This window comes from Neovison vison, chromosome 7 (genome assembly GCF_020171115.1).
Source record: "Neovison vison isolate M4711 chromosome 7, ASM_NN_V1, whole genome shotgun sequence".
Classification (NCBI taxonomy): Eukaryota; Metazoa; Chordata; class Mammalia; order Carnivora; family Mustelidae; genus Neogale; species Neogale vison.
In genome coordinates this window covers 161,381,358-161,398,069 of record NC_058097.1, presented here as the reverse complement: position 1 = coordinate 161,398,069, position 16,712 = coordinate 161,381,358, and the positions used below count along the sequence as shown (strand labels likewise).

Below are 16,712 nucleotides of genomic sequence, written 5' to 3'. Positions count from 1 at the left end.
TAAGGCTCTACAAGATCCTTCTCTCTCTCTCAGCAATTGGTTAGCTTACTGGTTTAGAGGAGGACTGCGGCCAAATCTCCTTTTCGGGCTTCTCATTCTTATTGCCTTATTAACCTTAATATGTTGCTTTGTTCGCTATTTCTCTACTTGGTGCCGAGACTCCATCGCTGCAATGACTTCACCATGACAGATGATCCTTACCATGCGCAAAGATACTTTTTCACTGTCAGCAATGGATTCAGCTGCCTCCGCCTTTCGTAACTCCCCTATACATTCCTCCACTGATCAATGTTAACCTGAGTAGGTAGGGACAGCTCTACGCCCCTATTCAGCAGGAAGAAGTTACAGAAGATAAGACCTTCCACCTTCAACCACCTTAAAGATTTAAGGGTCAAAATTGTTCAGGAGGCTGGCTGAAGAGGGAACAAGGGCTGGCGCCTTGCACCCCCTCTCCACCCACTCCCCTTAATAATATGTATGACATTTCACAGGCACCCCTGACTGCCCTGAAAAAAAGAACAAATGTTTATATTGCAGAGATCACAGTCTTGTAAGGCAGGAGTCTCCCTTTGTTTGCAAATGTCCTTGAGATTTACAACAAAGAAGTTACCTTATCAATAGCCCAATTTCCAAAGACACATAACTCAGTTCCTCAAGCCCATCTGCAAGCCCTGCAGCTAGTACACCCTAACATCTGCAAGCTAGCAATGGGAACTCCAGCCAATTAGGACGTAGAAAATTACTTTGACCTACAAAAGCCGCCTTCACAACCATTCCCCCCGGGGGCGACTCGGGTTAAATCCTTGGGGAAGCTATGGGGACTGAAGTCAACAAAGTATGTTAAGAACACTTACCTTCTATGTATGCCCCGGGTTTCACAGACCCAGAGAGTGGACCTACTGTAGTGGGACATCCCACTTTTATTGTCGCTATTGGGGCTGCAAAACCACTGGTGACACAGCAATATCAGCTAATTCGACAGACCGGATCCCAAACTGACCTGGTACAGGACCAGAGCGAATGGATATAAGATTCTATCCATGATAAAGAAAAAGGGGGGAATGAAAGACTCCGCATATAGACACCCCCCCCCCCCAGCCATTGATTAACTAACTGCTTCTTGGCTTTTCTGTAATCACTCGCCCTTCCCCTGTTAGACCCCTCCCCCAGTCAATTGTTTAACCACTCCCTTGCCTTTCTGTAACCACTTGGCTTTTAGGGGGTGATACTGGTCTCCTGTTTCAACAGGATACCTTATGCGCATAGTCACATAGGCAAGGGGGTCGCCTAGGTACATGGGCCTAGTCACGTAGGCAGGATGTTTCTCTGCTGAGTAATAAGGTCCAACTCCCCCTCCTCACTCCCCCTCCCCACCTTTCTCTTCGCGCGCCGGGGTCCTTCAAAGCCAATCTACAAACACCGAGTATGCCTTACATTCAAACCAGCCAATAAGAACCTTGTAACTATGTTTCTGCTTCTGTACGTATGCTTTCGCTTCCCCAAACCCCATAAAAAGGCCCTGAACAAAGGGCTGGCGCGCGAGTCTTCCTAAGACTTGATCGCCCGCAGGTACCTGTGTCAACTCAATAAACCTCGTGCTGTTTGCATCTGATCAGTGGACTCGGCTTGGTTTTTGGGTCCGGGGGTCTCCTCCTGAGAAGGGGTCCATTCCGGGGTGCTTGGAGCCCCGGGGGGATCTTTCAAAGGGATACCTGAACCCCTGTGTTTATGGAAACATTACTTACAATTGCCAAATTATGGAAACAGCCCAGTGTCCATTGGCTGATGAATGGGTAGAGAAGATGTGGTGAGTAAATATGTACATATTTATAATATATTTATCTATAATTAATTATAATTATGATATTTATTATGTATTTAAAATATTATATATTTACAATGAAATGTTACATTACAATGGACTATTACATTACAATGGACTATTACACAGCCATTAAAAGTATGAAATCTTGCCATCTAGAACAGCACAGATGGAGTGAGTATTATGCTAAGCAAAATCAGAGAAAATCAAATGCCATATGATTTCACTCATATGTGCTATTTAAGAAACAAAACAAACAACATGGGAGGAAAATATATAATGAGAGGCAAAACAAGAAACAGATTCTTAACTATAGAGAACAAGCCGATGGTCACCAGAGGGGAGGTGAGTTGGGGGATGGGTTAAATAGATGATGGGGATTAAGGAGTTGCTTGCTGTGATGAGCACTGGTTGTTGTAAGGAAGTACTGAATCACTAAATTCTATACCTGAAACTAATTTTATGTAGTATGTTAACAACTGGAATTTAAATTGTTGGGATCGATTCCACATTAAAACATGTTAACCCCCTAGGGCCTGCCTGGGCCTACTTAGCCATAGTGACTCCATGTTGCCTAGGTAGACATTTTGTTGTTTAATAAATGCCTCAACAGTTATTGATATCAGTTCCAGGTAACTGTTACTAAAACACACACCTAAAACAAGGCCATTTTGTTTATATTGGTTCCAGGTAACTATTACTAAAACACATACCTAAAACAAGGCCATTTTGTTGTTTAATAAATGCCTCAACAGTTACTAGTATTGGTTCCAGGTAACCATTACTAAAACACACAGGTAGGAGACATCCAATCAGCCAAAGCCACATATGCAGATGTCTGCGATTGTGCCCTATAAAAACTAGCCTGTAAGACCAAGGGGCGTTGCTGTCTTCGGAGGTGGCCCTGGCTGGTCAGTCTGACTTCTAATGCTTGGCATGGAATAAAGCTTTACATAACTTTTACTTTTGTCTCAGCCTCGTTTCCCTTGCCAGTCAGTCTAACTTCTAATGCTTGGCATAGAATAAGGCTTTGGTAACTTTGTCTCGGTCTCGTTCCTTTGATAATGGACCCAACAAAATTAAAACTTTAAAAAAAAGAAATAGTGAAGGATTCCAAAAAAACAAATAGCTAGTGGTTACATATAGAGGACAAGTTAGGGGATATGGATTATAAAGAAGTAGATGGGCATATGTGAAATTAAGATTTCTCAATATATAGTTTTTTTAAAAAACCTTCAAACCAACTGAATGTAGCACTTATTCAAAAATAACCCCTGGGTGGCTCAGTGGGTTAAGCCTCTGCCTTTGGCTCAGGTCATGATCTCAGGGTCTTGGGATCGAGCCCCACATCGGGCTCTCTGCTCAGCAGGGAGCCTGCTTCCTCCTCTCTCTCTCTGCCTGCCTCTCTGCCTACTTGTGATCTCTGTCTAATAAATAAATTTTAAAAATCTTAAAAAAAATAACCAAATTGAATTTTTAAACATTTTGCCATCTGCTCCAGGTAGCTGCTCCCAGTGCTAACGTAGTTCTCTTTTCTCTCCTCATTCAAAAATGCCTGGAGTTATTTCACTGCTGTTTTTATTCCCTTAACCTCTCACTCATCAATCTGGTGTCTGCCTCCATTGTGCAAGCAAATTGTTCTTACCTATTGTCTCCAGTGACCTCCATATTGCTAAACTGATAAACAGTGTTAAGTCTTTCTCTTACATAACCTCCTGGCAACATTTGATAAATGACCTCCCTTCTTACACATTCTCTTCCCTTTATTTTATTTTTTATTTATTTTTTTAAAAGATTTTATTTATTTATTTGACAGACAGAGATCACAAGTAGGCAGAGAGGCAGGCAGAGAGAGAGAGAGAGGAGGAAGCAGGCTCCCTGCTGAGCAGAGAGCCTGATGTGGGACTCGATCCCGGGACCCCGAGATCATGACCTGAGCCGAAGGCAGCGGCCCAACCCACTGAGCCACCCAGGCGCCCTCTTCCCTTTATTTTAATGTCTCCATGCAACCCTAGTTTCCTCCTATCCCTCTGGATGCCCTTCTCTTTCTTTTCTCCCCTCCTTCCCCTTCTTTTTCCTCCTTTACCTGGATTAGATTTCCTCAAAACTCTCTTTTAAACCTTTTCCCCATCCCTAAGGGACTTCTCTCAGAACTATAGACTCGTTGATTATTGTGACATCCATATCCATATTTCCAAATGCTATCTGGAGCATTCTGTTCCTGGCAGCTCCCTCCGGCCAAGGGCAATGTCTAGAGGTAGAGTCACTTGTTGATCTGGCACCTGTTGATCTAAACTTCTGGCAGCTGTGGAAGGGAAGTCTGGGGAGAGCATCACAGTATCCACTCAGGATTCATGTGTCATGAATATTTTCTCCTAATACGTGATATGCCTATTCATTTTCTTTTCACTATCTTGAGGAATGACTAGTTTAACTTTTTACGAAGTATAATTAACTTCTTTTCTTTTATGTTAAATTCTTTTTTTTTTGATAAAGTTTTTTAAGTTTTTCATTATGGTAAAAAACAAATAACATAAAATTTACCATCTTAGCCATTTTCAAGTATACAGTTCAGTAATGCTAAGTAATTCACATTGTTATGAAACAGATCTCCAGAACTTTTTCATCTTGTAAATATAAAGCCCTGTATCCATTAAACAGTAACCCCCCAATCCTACTCCCCAGCCCCTGGCAACCTCTATTCTACTTTCTTTCTTTCTTTTTTTTTTTTTTTTATTTGACAGACAGAGATTACAAGTAGGCAGAGAGGCAGGCAGAGAGAGAGAGAGAGAGAGAGGAGGAAGCAGGCTCCCTGCTGAGCAGAAAGCCCAATGCAGGACTCGATCCCAGGACCCTGAGATCATGACCTGAGCCGAAGGCAGAGGCTTAACCCACTGAGCCACCCAGGCACCCTGTATTCTACTTTCTATCTCTGTGATTTTGACTACTCTGTATACCTCATAAAAGTGAAATCATACAATATTTGCCTTTTGGTGACTGGCTTATCTCATTTAATATAATGTTCTCAAGGTTCATCCATGTTCTAGCATGTGGTAGAATTTCTTTCCTTTTTAAGACTGAATAATATTCCATTGTACGTATATACTACACTTTGCTTATCCATTCATCCATCAGTGGACATTTGAATTGCTTCCACCTCTTTTCTATTATCAATATTGCTTCTATGAACATGAATATGCAACTATCTCTTTGAAACCCTGCTTTCAATTTTTATGGATATTTACCCAGAGGTGGGATTGCTGGATCATATGGTAGTTTTTAAATTTTTTTGAGTAACCTCTATATTGTTTTCCATAGTGCTTGAACTATTTTTGCAATCTCACTGTGTGTATGGCTCAGATTTCTTCATATCCTCTCCAAGTCTGGTTATTTTCTGTTTTTGTTTGTTTGTTTGTTTGTTTGTTTTTTGTAGCAGCCATCCTAGCAGGTATAAGGTTATTTAGGGCTTTTTGTGTCTTCTTTAAGAAATATTTACCTATCAAGGTTACAAATATGTTTCCACACTTAAGAACTTGGCTCTTGGGCGCCTGGGTGGCTCAGTGGGTTAAGCCGCTGCCTTCGGCTCTGGTCATGATCTCAGGGTCCTGGGATCGAGTCCCGCATCGGGCTCTCTGCTCAGCAGGGAGCCTGCTTCCTCTTCTCTCTCTCTGCCTGCCTCTCTGCCTACTTGTGATCTCTCTCTGTCAAATAAATAAATAAAATCTTAAAAAAAAAAAAGATCTTGGCTCTTACATTTAAGTGTATGATACATCTCAAATTAGCATATGGTATGAGGTATGGGTTAAGGTTCATTTTTTTTCAAGTGGATATTCAGCTATTCTGACACTATTTGTTGAAAGAACCTTTCCAGTCTACATGAAATTTTCTTAGCACCTTGGCAAGTTTCTTTTGGCATTGGGTTTTAAGAAGCATCCCAACTTCAGGCATGTCAGGCTGTGAAGAAGCAAGTACATCTTAGAACTGAGAAAATAGGAGCCTTTTTTGGATTCCTGCAGCCCCTTGCACAGTGTATGTAGGTCACACACAGTGAGTGGTGCTGGAGCTTTGGACTCAGACAAATCTGGATTCAGACCCAAGTCTGCAAGGCCTTGAATAATTTACCTAACCTCTTTTGCCTGTGTTTTCGTACACACACAGTGAAGATCCATCTTCTCTACTGTCTTGTGCTGAGAAATTAAACGATGCAAAATGCCTGGTGGTGCTCTTTGCTAAGTATTCTTTTCCCCTCATATTTTTGTTCTTTCCAGGAAATATTTGTTATCTTCATTGAACTCGGTAGTTTGGAGTTTGGAGGAAATTTCTGTCTAAATTCCTTTGTAGTTTTTCAAAAAGACTTGGAAATTGATTTCCAGTTTCCTCACCTTTAACAAGGTATGCCACCTAGTATTCATCTTACTTTTCTCTAATTCTCCTTTGCAAATTCTTCAGAGAGTGGTTTGGATGTAATTATATGGAAATTTCATCATATTAAGGAGAAATTTAGTAATGATATTATGTGGGCATCAGAAATCAGGAATCCTTCCGTTTCAACTAGATGAAAGCAGAGCTTCTTAACTCGAAGAGGCACACAACCAACCTGAGGATCTTGTTATACTCCAGATTCTGATTCAGGAGGTCTGAAGTGGAGTCTCATATCCTGCATTTCTAGCAGGCTCCAAGGAGATGCCAAAGCTTCTGGTGTAAGAGCCACTTTTCAGTAGGTAGGGGCTGGAGGCTTCAGTTCTCTAGGGGAAAAAAATGAAACCCTGAAGTACATGAATAAATAATGTTTCCCTTGGCTGAGTGTCCTTTGGTGCAGAGAGGGAGGGAACTGTTCATTGAATTTTTACCATACACCTGCAAGCATTTGTGTAAGGTCAAACATAGGTAGACTGAGCACAAATATTTTCTGTTTTAGGCACTCTGGATTTAAAATCAGACAATGTGTGGGGCGCCTGGGTGGCTCAGTGGGTTGAGCCGCTGCCTTCGGCTCAGGTCATGATCTCAGGGTCCTGGGATCGAGTCCCGCATCGGGCTCTCTGCTCAGCAGGGAGCCTGCTTCCTCCTCTCTCTCTGCCTGCCTCTCTGCCTACTTGTGACCTCTCTCTGTCAAATAAATAAAATCTTAAAAAAAAAAAAAAATTCAGACAATGTGTAACAGCCAGTGCTCATCACAACACTAATGAATAGTTGAGCACTACACCAAAAACTAATGATGTGCTATATCTTGGCTAATTGAACTAACTAAGTAACTAAGTAACTAACTAAATAAAATCAGACAACGTAGTTTCACGCCCCAGCTTCCCCCATTTACAATCCATTGTGACCTTTCACAAGTTGCTAAACCTCTCCCAAGCCTCTTACAGGCTGACTCTCAACTGCATTTCAAGTTCAGTATATTTTGCATGTACAAGAAGACTCTTGATGCTAAGTAAACTGAGATTAAAGACATATGAACAAATTATACCAAAGTAACCGAAAACCATATACAATATTATATATGTCAATGGGCTAAAGTCTTAAAATAGATCACTTCCTTTCAATGTCAAAACAATCGGGGCCTTAGAGAAGTTAAACAGTTTACCCAAAGATCAGTTATCAGGCAGCTGTTACTTGAACCAAGATGGTCTAGTTTCTCCTCCCTCTTTCCTAATCATTATTCTACACTGCTGTATAGCTCTGTGGAGCTGACTGAGATTTACTCAGTTTCAAGGTCGTCAGCCCAGATTATGCGGGGTTAAATTCCTGAGAGACTATGAAATAGAGTCCAAGCTACCTAAATAGCTCAGTGTGAGGTCAGATTATGAGCAAGGCAAGGCAGTACTATCCGAACCCAGCAATAATATCTTCATGTCCATAGGCATGACAAATCCACTTCAAGATACAGGCATATAGGGATTATTTTCGATGAAGAAACTGAGACTCAGAGAGGGTAAGTGATTTATCCCCATGAAGGATTCATAGCATTTTGGGCTATAAGGAATAGGATGCTTCACTCATATGATTTCAAACAACAAGGAAATATATTACCCCATTCATTAAGTGTAGAGGTAGGGTAGACTTTAGGGTCTACAGGTCAGCATGGGTGTGGGGGCAGGGAGAGGTTGATGAGGAGAACAAAAGCAAGAGAAATGTAGCTTAAATTAAATCTCCTTACAACTTGCAGCCCACTGATAAATAAATACCAGGACAGGCACAACATGACATTCTTCAAGGAACTCCTGGCTGTGGTAATGTTGATGGTTTATTAGAGACTAAAAGCAACTTTTGGACAATAACCAGATCACCAACATCCTGAAGCCTCACTTTCAGCAGCGAAAAATTCCTTCGAAACTTAAGTTACCTTCTATCCCCTTTCTCTCCACAAACATAGAAGTATATCATTAGTCACTTCTCACAATCACAAGGGCAGCTCTCTGTCTGCCCACAGGTCCTGTCCCCATGCTATAATAACAACACCTTTTTGCACTGAAAACATCTCAAGAATTCTTTCTTGTCCATTCGCTATTGGACCCAACAAATCACATCATTTGGCGCCAGTTTGGGGCTCAAGTCTTCTCATCTGGACCCCGCGCCTCTGTACAAACTTGGTGAATACCTCCTCTTCTCTCTCCCCACTCTCATATCAGGAGTGTGGTCTTATTAGAACACTTTGATGTTTACTGCTCAGGCTGTAATCCTGTAGTCTGTGGTTACTCTAGGGAGGAAACAGCCTGCCTTTTGACTGGAAGCTAGCGCCCTAAACAAAATGGTAATAAGACTCAGAAACTTGATGCCCTCCCTTTATTCCTATTCTTATATAAAGTCTTTTGGGGCATGAGACAGACATCTGTCACTAGGGTGGCTGCCAATCTTAAGACTTCCATGTGAGGTTTCCTCCTCATTGGTTTAATGTGATCCTCTTCATATCTCTGGTCTAGCCACTTCTGGCCCTGAGACCTCCACCCCGAGACAGCCAAAACCAGTACCTGATTGAATTAAAACCTAAGCCTATCTCCCCAGTTTCCTAGAGAAGTCGGCTGTAAGGACTGTCGGTGTAAGGTGTTGGATTGTTGCTTAGATCATGGTATATTTCTATCTCTATTGTTTTCTGTCAGTGTCTCCTACTAACTACTTAAATTACAAAATTGGGTAATTTCCCCCTTATAATACTATTTTTAGTGTTTTTCATGGATTAAAAAGAGTGGGTTCTTCATGGCATGTCACAGCACAGTATTTTAGTCCATTCCACAGCATGCTTTTTTTTTTTTTTAAAGATTTTATTTATTTATTTGACAGAGAGAAATCACAAGTAGATGGAGAGGCAGGCAGAGAGAGAGAGAGAGGGAAGCAGGCTCCCTGCTGAGCAGAGAGCCCGATGCGGGACTCGATCCCAGAACCCTGAGATCATGACCTGAGCCGAAGGCAGCGGCTTAACCCACTGAGCCACCCAGGCGCCCCACAGTACCCTTTTGTAGCCTAGGATATAAGGTGGAAGGGGGGCAGATCCTGGCATCCCTCCTACAAGGTGAAGTGTTGTTTCTAGTGACTCCTTAGAGGGATGCCTCCGGGCACTTTGACAAGAAATGGTGACATATCCCACATGGGGTGCCACCTGGAGTTAGGGGAGATTTTTTGCTAATGGACCTTCTCTACTTTTCTAAGAATATGGAATCTTATTTTTCAGTCCCTAAGGATTCTTCCTTGGGATGCCTTTTAACCCACTGGAATCAATTTGGATTGAAATTTTAAGAAAGGATAAACTGATCTTCTGTAACATTGCATGGCCTCAGGATTCCTCAGGAGATGAGGGAAAATGGTGCATAAATGGGACATTAAACTTTAGTAGGATCTATCAGTTAGATCTCTCCTGCAAAAAAAGGGGGGGTCAAATGGATTGAGGTGCCCTATGTCCAGGCCTTTATGTCCCTAAATCAAGTCCCCAACCTAAGGCTTCTTTTTTTTTTTTTTTTTAAGATTTTATTTATTTATTTGAGAGAGAGACAGAGCACAAGCAGAGGGAGCTGCAGGCAGAGGGAGAAACAGGCTCCCCACAGAGCAAGGAGCCTGATGTAGAACTTGATCCTAGGGCCCTAGCATCATGACCTGAGCCAAAGACAGACACTTAACTGACTGAGCCAAGGCATCTCCCAACCTAAGTTTTCTTGCAGAATTTATCTAACCACCAACCAATTTAGTAAACCCCCTCTGGACATATTGGGTGATGATTGTTTAAATAGACCCATTCCTGTTAATAAACCTGGGCTACTAGAGGAATCACCAGCCAATCTAAACAAAGAGGATATTGGCTCTGTTACTAACCCTCCTCCTCATAAACCTCAAACGCCCTTTGCTCCCAGCCCACCTGGACATACTAGAAGAGAGCTCCCTATCTTCCAGGAGTCCCATTGAAATCTGGATTCCATCCTCTGAGGGAGGTTGCTAATGGAGAAATGAGCACAGTTAAAGTCCATTAGCAGACTAGATAAAGCAAAAATTAGAGTGATACTCCAAAAACCCCTCTCAATTTATTGAGGGCTTGCAACAGTTATCTACTATGTTTGATTTGACCTGGTAAGATATATAAATCACATTAACTCATTGTTGTTCCCCTGAGGAAAAGGGGCTCAAGAATTTGCTGACGAACTAGCAGCCAGAAATAGAGATTGTTATCCGATGGGGGAAACTGCTGTTCCCAATACTGAACCCTACTGGAATTGCCAAGAAGATAGACAGGGAAGGGAAAGAAGAGAACATATGAGCACTTGTTTAATAGAAGAAATGAAAAAAGGATTCTCTAAACCTGTAAACTTTAATAACATTCAGGAAGTTGCTCAAGGAGCTGACTGGAATCCAGCTCTATTTCAGCGTTGTTTGATAGAAGACATCCATAAATACATAAATCTGGACCCAATTTCACCCAAGGGAACAGCTATACTACACATGCATTTTCTTTTTTATTATTACTATTAACATAAAATGTATTATTTCTTTCAGGGGTACAGGTCTATGATTCATAAATCTTATACAACACCCAGCACTCACCACAACACATACCCTCCCCAGTGTCCATCACCAGCCTCTCCATCAAGCCCTTTCCCTCACATCCTCTCCAGCCAAACCTCATTTTGTTTCCTGAGATTAAGAGTCTCTTTGGTTTGTCTCTCTCTCTGGTTTTGTCTTGTTTCATTTTTTTCCTCTTTTTTACCCCTATGATCCTCTACCTTGTTTCTTAAATCCTGCATATCAGTGAGATTATATGATAATTGCCTTTCTCTGATTGACTCATTTTGCTTAGCATAATACTCTCTAGTTCCATCCACATCATTGCAAATGGTAAAATTTCATTTTTAATGACTGTATAATATTCCTTTGCGTGTGTGTGTGTGTGTGTGTGTGTGTGTGTGTGTGAAGAGGAAAATTAAAAATAAAAAGAGGGGCGCCTGGGTGGCTCAGTGGGTTAAGCCGCTGCCTTCGGCTCAGGTCATGATCTCAGGGTCCTGGGATCAAGTCCCGCATCGGGCTCTCTGCTCAGCGGGGAGCCTGCTTCCTCCTCCTCTCTCTGCCTGCCTCTCTGCCTACTTGTGATCTCTCTCTGTCAAATAAATAAATAAAATCTTTAAAAAAATATATAAAAAGAAAAAGAAAAATAGGAAAAGGAAAAAAAAACAACAAAAATTTAAAAATTTAACTTGGAAGTACTAAAGAAGCATGGGGGAAAAAATCCGTGAATTTGCTGTGCTGTATTCCCATAGCTCTGAAGTTTTACAGTTCTCATTAATTGGTGAACTTGGTCTTGGCTGGGTGTTCTTTCTGATCTTCTGGGGAAGGGGCCTGTTGCCATGATTCTCAAATGTCTTTGCCTGAGGCAGAATTGCTCCACCCTTGCCAGGGGCCAGGCTAAGTAATCTGCTGGGGTTTGCTCTCTGTAGTTTTTGTTCCCTGAACGCTTTCTGTACAGCTTTGGGTGACAGGAGTGAAGATGGCGGCCTCCCAGTTTCTGAGCCGGAGGAGCCAAGAGCTCAGACCCCACTCCTCAGTGTATCCTCAGAGAAAAGCAGTCAATCCTTGCATCTTGCTGGTCTCTGGCTGCTCTCTGGGCTCACCCCGCCTGTGATGAGCATTTCTATTTCTGGCACATGGTCCTGTTTGGAGTTTCCAAAACCAGCAGATTCCTGGTGTGGGCTCCCATGCCACTCCTCCCAGAGGAGAAGAGGGAGGTCCTCCCTGGATCTGCCACTTGTGGGGTCCCTGCTGGAAGAGCAGTGGCCTGACTGTGCCTCAGATCGTGGTTTAAGGTAACCCTGAGCTGAGAGCCCCCTTCTCGGCTCTGTCTCTGCAGTCAGTTTTCCCGCTCTGATACCTGGGAGCTATGCTGCACTCAGACACCCCCAGTCTTTCTGTGACCTGAGGGTCCTGAGACCACACTGTCCCCGTGAGGGCTCCACCCCCTGCTTAGTCTCTGGAGAGATGTCCCTCAGTGGAGCAGATTTCTAAATCTGATTTTGTGCTCCGCTGCTCCACTGCTTGCCGGGAGCCGGCCCTTCCCACCATGGTCTATCTTCCCAAATGTCACTCGGATTCACTTCTCCACACGTCCTACCTCCCAGAAAGTGGTCACTCTTCTGTTCATAGAATTGCTGCTATTCTCTTTGATCTCCTGTTGAGTTTGTAGGTGTTCAGAATGGTTTGATAACTAGCTAAAATCCTGGGACCAGATGAAATTTAGGTCTCCCACTCCTCTGCCATCTTGCTTCACCAATATCTTCCCAATTTAAAACAAAGATGGACACAATCTGTTTTTCACTGGTATGACCATTTGACATCCATTTTTGTACCCTCTGTAGGGTTGGAAAGTGTAATTTAGCATATGGAAGCCCTTATACACCATAAAGGCTCCCAGTGATTCACAAACAGCATCTCCTTACTTAATGCTGAGGTCATACAAATGTGCAAAGCGGTTCTACAAAATAGATTGGCTTTAGGTGTCCTAACAGCAGCACAAAGAGATACATGTGTCATTATTAAAACAGAATGTTGTGTATACATCCCAGATTATCATAAAAATGTCATAGGACTAAAAAAGATATGAATACTCAAACTAAGGCTCTACAAAATCCTTCCCACTCTTTTGATGATTGGCTAAATTCCTGCTTCAGGAGAGGACTCCTGTTTCAAGAGAGGACTATGGCCAACTACTAAGGGTTTCTTTGTTGGACTTCTCATTCTTATAACCAATTTAATCCTAATATGTTGCGTTTTTCCACGTTTTTCCATTTGGTGCTGACACCCCATCACTATAGTAACTTCACACCAACAGGTGGTTGTCACCTGCTTTTTGCTGTCCAAATCGAACTCAGCAGCCTTTGCCTTTTGTAGTTCCCCTATGTGCTCCCGGACTTACATTTAATTCTTACAGGACCTCCATGATGTAGTTACCATTACTATCTTCATTTTACCACTGAAAAGATGGAGGCAGAGAGAGATCAAGTAACTTTCTTGAGTCACACAGCTAGAAGTCACTGAGTCAGGACACAAACCTAGGCAGTCAGTTTTTACCTTCTATGTATACTGTATAAAATTTTTTTTTATTGGGGTGGGAGGAATAAACTAGTAAAAACCCAAAGAGGAAAGTAAATTATGTGTTCAATGAATTAATTGTTAAATTGCAAGTTACTAACAGATAAATACTCTGGTCGGGCCAAAAGGTGTATTTCAGGATCTTGCCACATTTTCATCACTGATAAAAATCTATGAAGATTCAGTTGCTACATCAGCATAATCTCATGTAGGATCAAATTGTCTTTGCTTTTCAAATCTGTTGGTTTGCTTAGCAATACTTATTATTTCCAGAAATGATGCTCTTATATTATTGTGAATCTAGTAAACTGTTAATATATTACTACAGACCAAAGCTAAAAAATGAGTATCATAATCAGACACTGCTAAATGATAGATCTCCAGATCCTCTCCTGTAACGAGTGGCAGTTCTATCGAGATGCACCTGTCAGACAGGCAGTTTTTAAAAATTATATTTAGAGTTAAAATAACACATATAAGTGCATAATCAATTATGTTTTAAAACCAAATGTATAGGAGCAGGAAGGTGAAGTAAAAAAAGTTAGGTCATGGTGGAAGGAACAAGTGTGGAGACAAAGATAACTTGTAGGTTCTTGACTAGAACGATCAGGCGTATACCGATGCCATGAGCCAGGATGAAAAACAGAGGAGTGGCAGGCTGTGGGGAGAAGAATGATCTTGATTTTAGGCACTGAGCTCTGAGGCATGGGAGGGATGTCTAGGTGGGGCTTGTTGGCTGAGTGTTGGAGATACAGGTCTGGGACTTGCCATGTTTCGTCTGGAGGTGCAGGTGTGTGGAAGTGATTAGCATATATACTTCAAATTGTGGGACTCTGGACCAGTTACTCAGCCTCTCTGGGCCTTAGAGTCCTCGTGGATAAAGTAAGGGTGATAATGGTTCCCTTGCAAAGAAAGGAGGAAGATGGAAGCATATAGAGTGCCTGGTCTAGGGGCCTCGCACGGCACATGGAGTGAATGACATTGAAAGGCTCACTGCTGACAGAGAGTGACAAGTCTAGTGGCCAGGGGACTTCAGTATCAGTCAGAGTGAGCACCTCTGAACCAGAGAAGAGACTTCCATGCCATTACGCTGATATTACTATAACCTCGAATAGATTGTATAGATACAAGCTTTCTCTCTAAATTGCTCCTTTGCAAGTAGGCAGAAACCTAGCAGAGAATTAGTGACAGAGAGGAATTAACAGAAATATATTAGGGCTTTAAAGGGATATATATTTTTGAGAGGTTATTACATAACAGAAGAGGCTATAATAATAATTTGGCTATATTGTAGAATTTGTTTTTGTAAGAATTTTAAATTACTCTCATCCATATTTTTCAGCTATAATTGGCATCACTCGCCTATTAGACACCATGTGGTAGATTACAGAAGGCTTGGGGCAGAAGGCCTGGGATTGAATTCTGGACCCATCATTTACTGGTCACAAGTTCTGTGGTTCTGTCTGTAGACAACAGCAGCATTACACCCACACAGTACTTCAAACTTGGAGTCAATTTACACTTCTCCTTTTCCTTTAACCCCCGTGTCCAACTGATCACCCAGTTCTGACAAGTGGGACGTCTGGTATCTCTTCATTCTGCCTGTTTGTCTGCGTTGTCGTTGGGTCAGCCTTGTTTGACAGCATCATGATCTCACGTCTGACTCCTTGCACAGCCCCCAACTCGCCCCCCTCCACCACTCTAGCTTCCACCTTGGCTCTGGAATTATCTTCTTTTTTTTTTTAATTTTTATAAACATATAATATATTTTATTATTTATTATTTATATTTTTATCATTTTATTATTTATTTATTATTTGTGATTATTTATTTATTATTTATATTATTTATATTTCTTATATATTATTTATTTAACCCCCAGGGTACGGGTATGTGAATCGCCAGGTTTACACACTTCACAGCACTCACCATAGCACATACCCTCCCCAATGTCCATAACCCCACCCCCCTTCTCCCAACACCCCCCTCCCTCCAGCAACCCTCAGTTTGTTTTGTGAGATTAAGAGTCACTTATGGTTTGTCTCCCTCCCGATTCCATCTTGTTTCATTTTGGAATTATCTTCTTAAAACATGGGTGATTCTGGAAGCAGTGGAAGTGCACTAAGACTTTAGAAATCCAAATTCTTTGGTGCCTGGGTGGCTCGCTCAGTTGGTTAAACCGCTGCCTGTGGCTCAAGTCATGATCCCAGGGTCCTGGGATCGAGCCCCACATGAGGCTCCTTGCTCAGCGGGGAGTCTGCTTCTCCCTCTCCCTTTGCTTGCTGCTTCACCTGTTCATGCTTTCTTTCTCTCTCTGTGTCAAATAAATAAATAAAATCTTAGAAAAAATCCAAACTCTGTAGAATGGCATAGAGACCCTGTACAATGTGGTGGCAACTTTGTTTCCCAGGTTCAGCCCGTGACTTCACCTGCTGCTCTCTCAAGTCAGTGGAATTTCCACCATTCTCTCCCTGCCTGGGTCCTCTCTACTCCTGTAGCTTCGCATAAACTGAATTTTCCTTCCTGCAACCTTGTCTCCCTGTACATAGCAAATCAATATACACACTTTTTGAGATTCAACTCATTGCTCTTAAGAAATATTTCCCAATGCTTTCTATCACGTCCTCCTCTGGACTATAATTATTTTACATATTTATAGTGAACATGGAGGTTCTTACACTTATGTCCCCTTATATTCCTGGAACCCAGCCAAGGGTGTGTGGTACATAACAAAAGATTTTCAACTTTAAAGTCCTTTCTAAAAAGTCACTGTGGGCAAATCTCTGTTTTTCTGAACCTCAGGTTCCTCACCTGTAAAGTTAGAATAAAAATACCCACCACATAGAGCTCTTGGTAAATGAAACCCAATAATTTGCATACAAGCACTTTGCAAGCCATACATTAGTGTAACACTTAATTTTTGATTTTTTTTTTTTTAAAGATTTTTATTTATTTATTTATTTGACAGAGAGAGATTACAAGTAGGCAGAGAGTCAGGCAGAGAGAGAGGGAGAGAGAGGAGGAAGCAGGCTCCCTGCTGAGCAGAGAGCCCGATGTGGGACTCGATCCCAGGACCCTGAGATCATGACCTGAGCCGAAGGCAGCGGCCCAACCCACTGAGCCACCCAGGCGCCCTTAATTTTTGATTCTAAAGTGATCTGTTTCTGGGGCACCTGGGTGGCTCAGTTTGTTAAGTATCTGACTTTGGGTCTCAGCTCAGGTCTTGATCTGATGGTCACATGTTCAAGTCCTGCCTTGGGCTCCATGCGGGGCGTGGAGCCTATTCTTAAAAACAAGTGACCTGTCTCCAAGTGTCATTCTTTTTGGATCA

General features: G+C 42.1%; 1 protein-coding gene across 1 annotated transcript in view; it reads left to right on the top strand.

Moving 5' to 3' along the window:
- Positions 1 to 1,684: 1,684 nt before the first annotated feature.
- PTH (parathyroid hormone) overlaps positions 1,685 to 16,712 on the top strand; it is a 46,810-nt gene continuing 31,782 nt past the window's right edge. The window contains exon 1 of the mRNA XM_044260901.1: positions 1,685 to 1,807. The gene's annotated coding sequence lies outside the window, so the exon portion shown is untranslated. The remainder of the gene's footprint in view (positions 1,808 to 16,712) is intronic.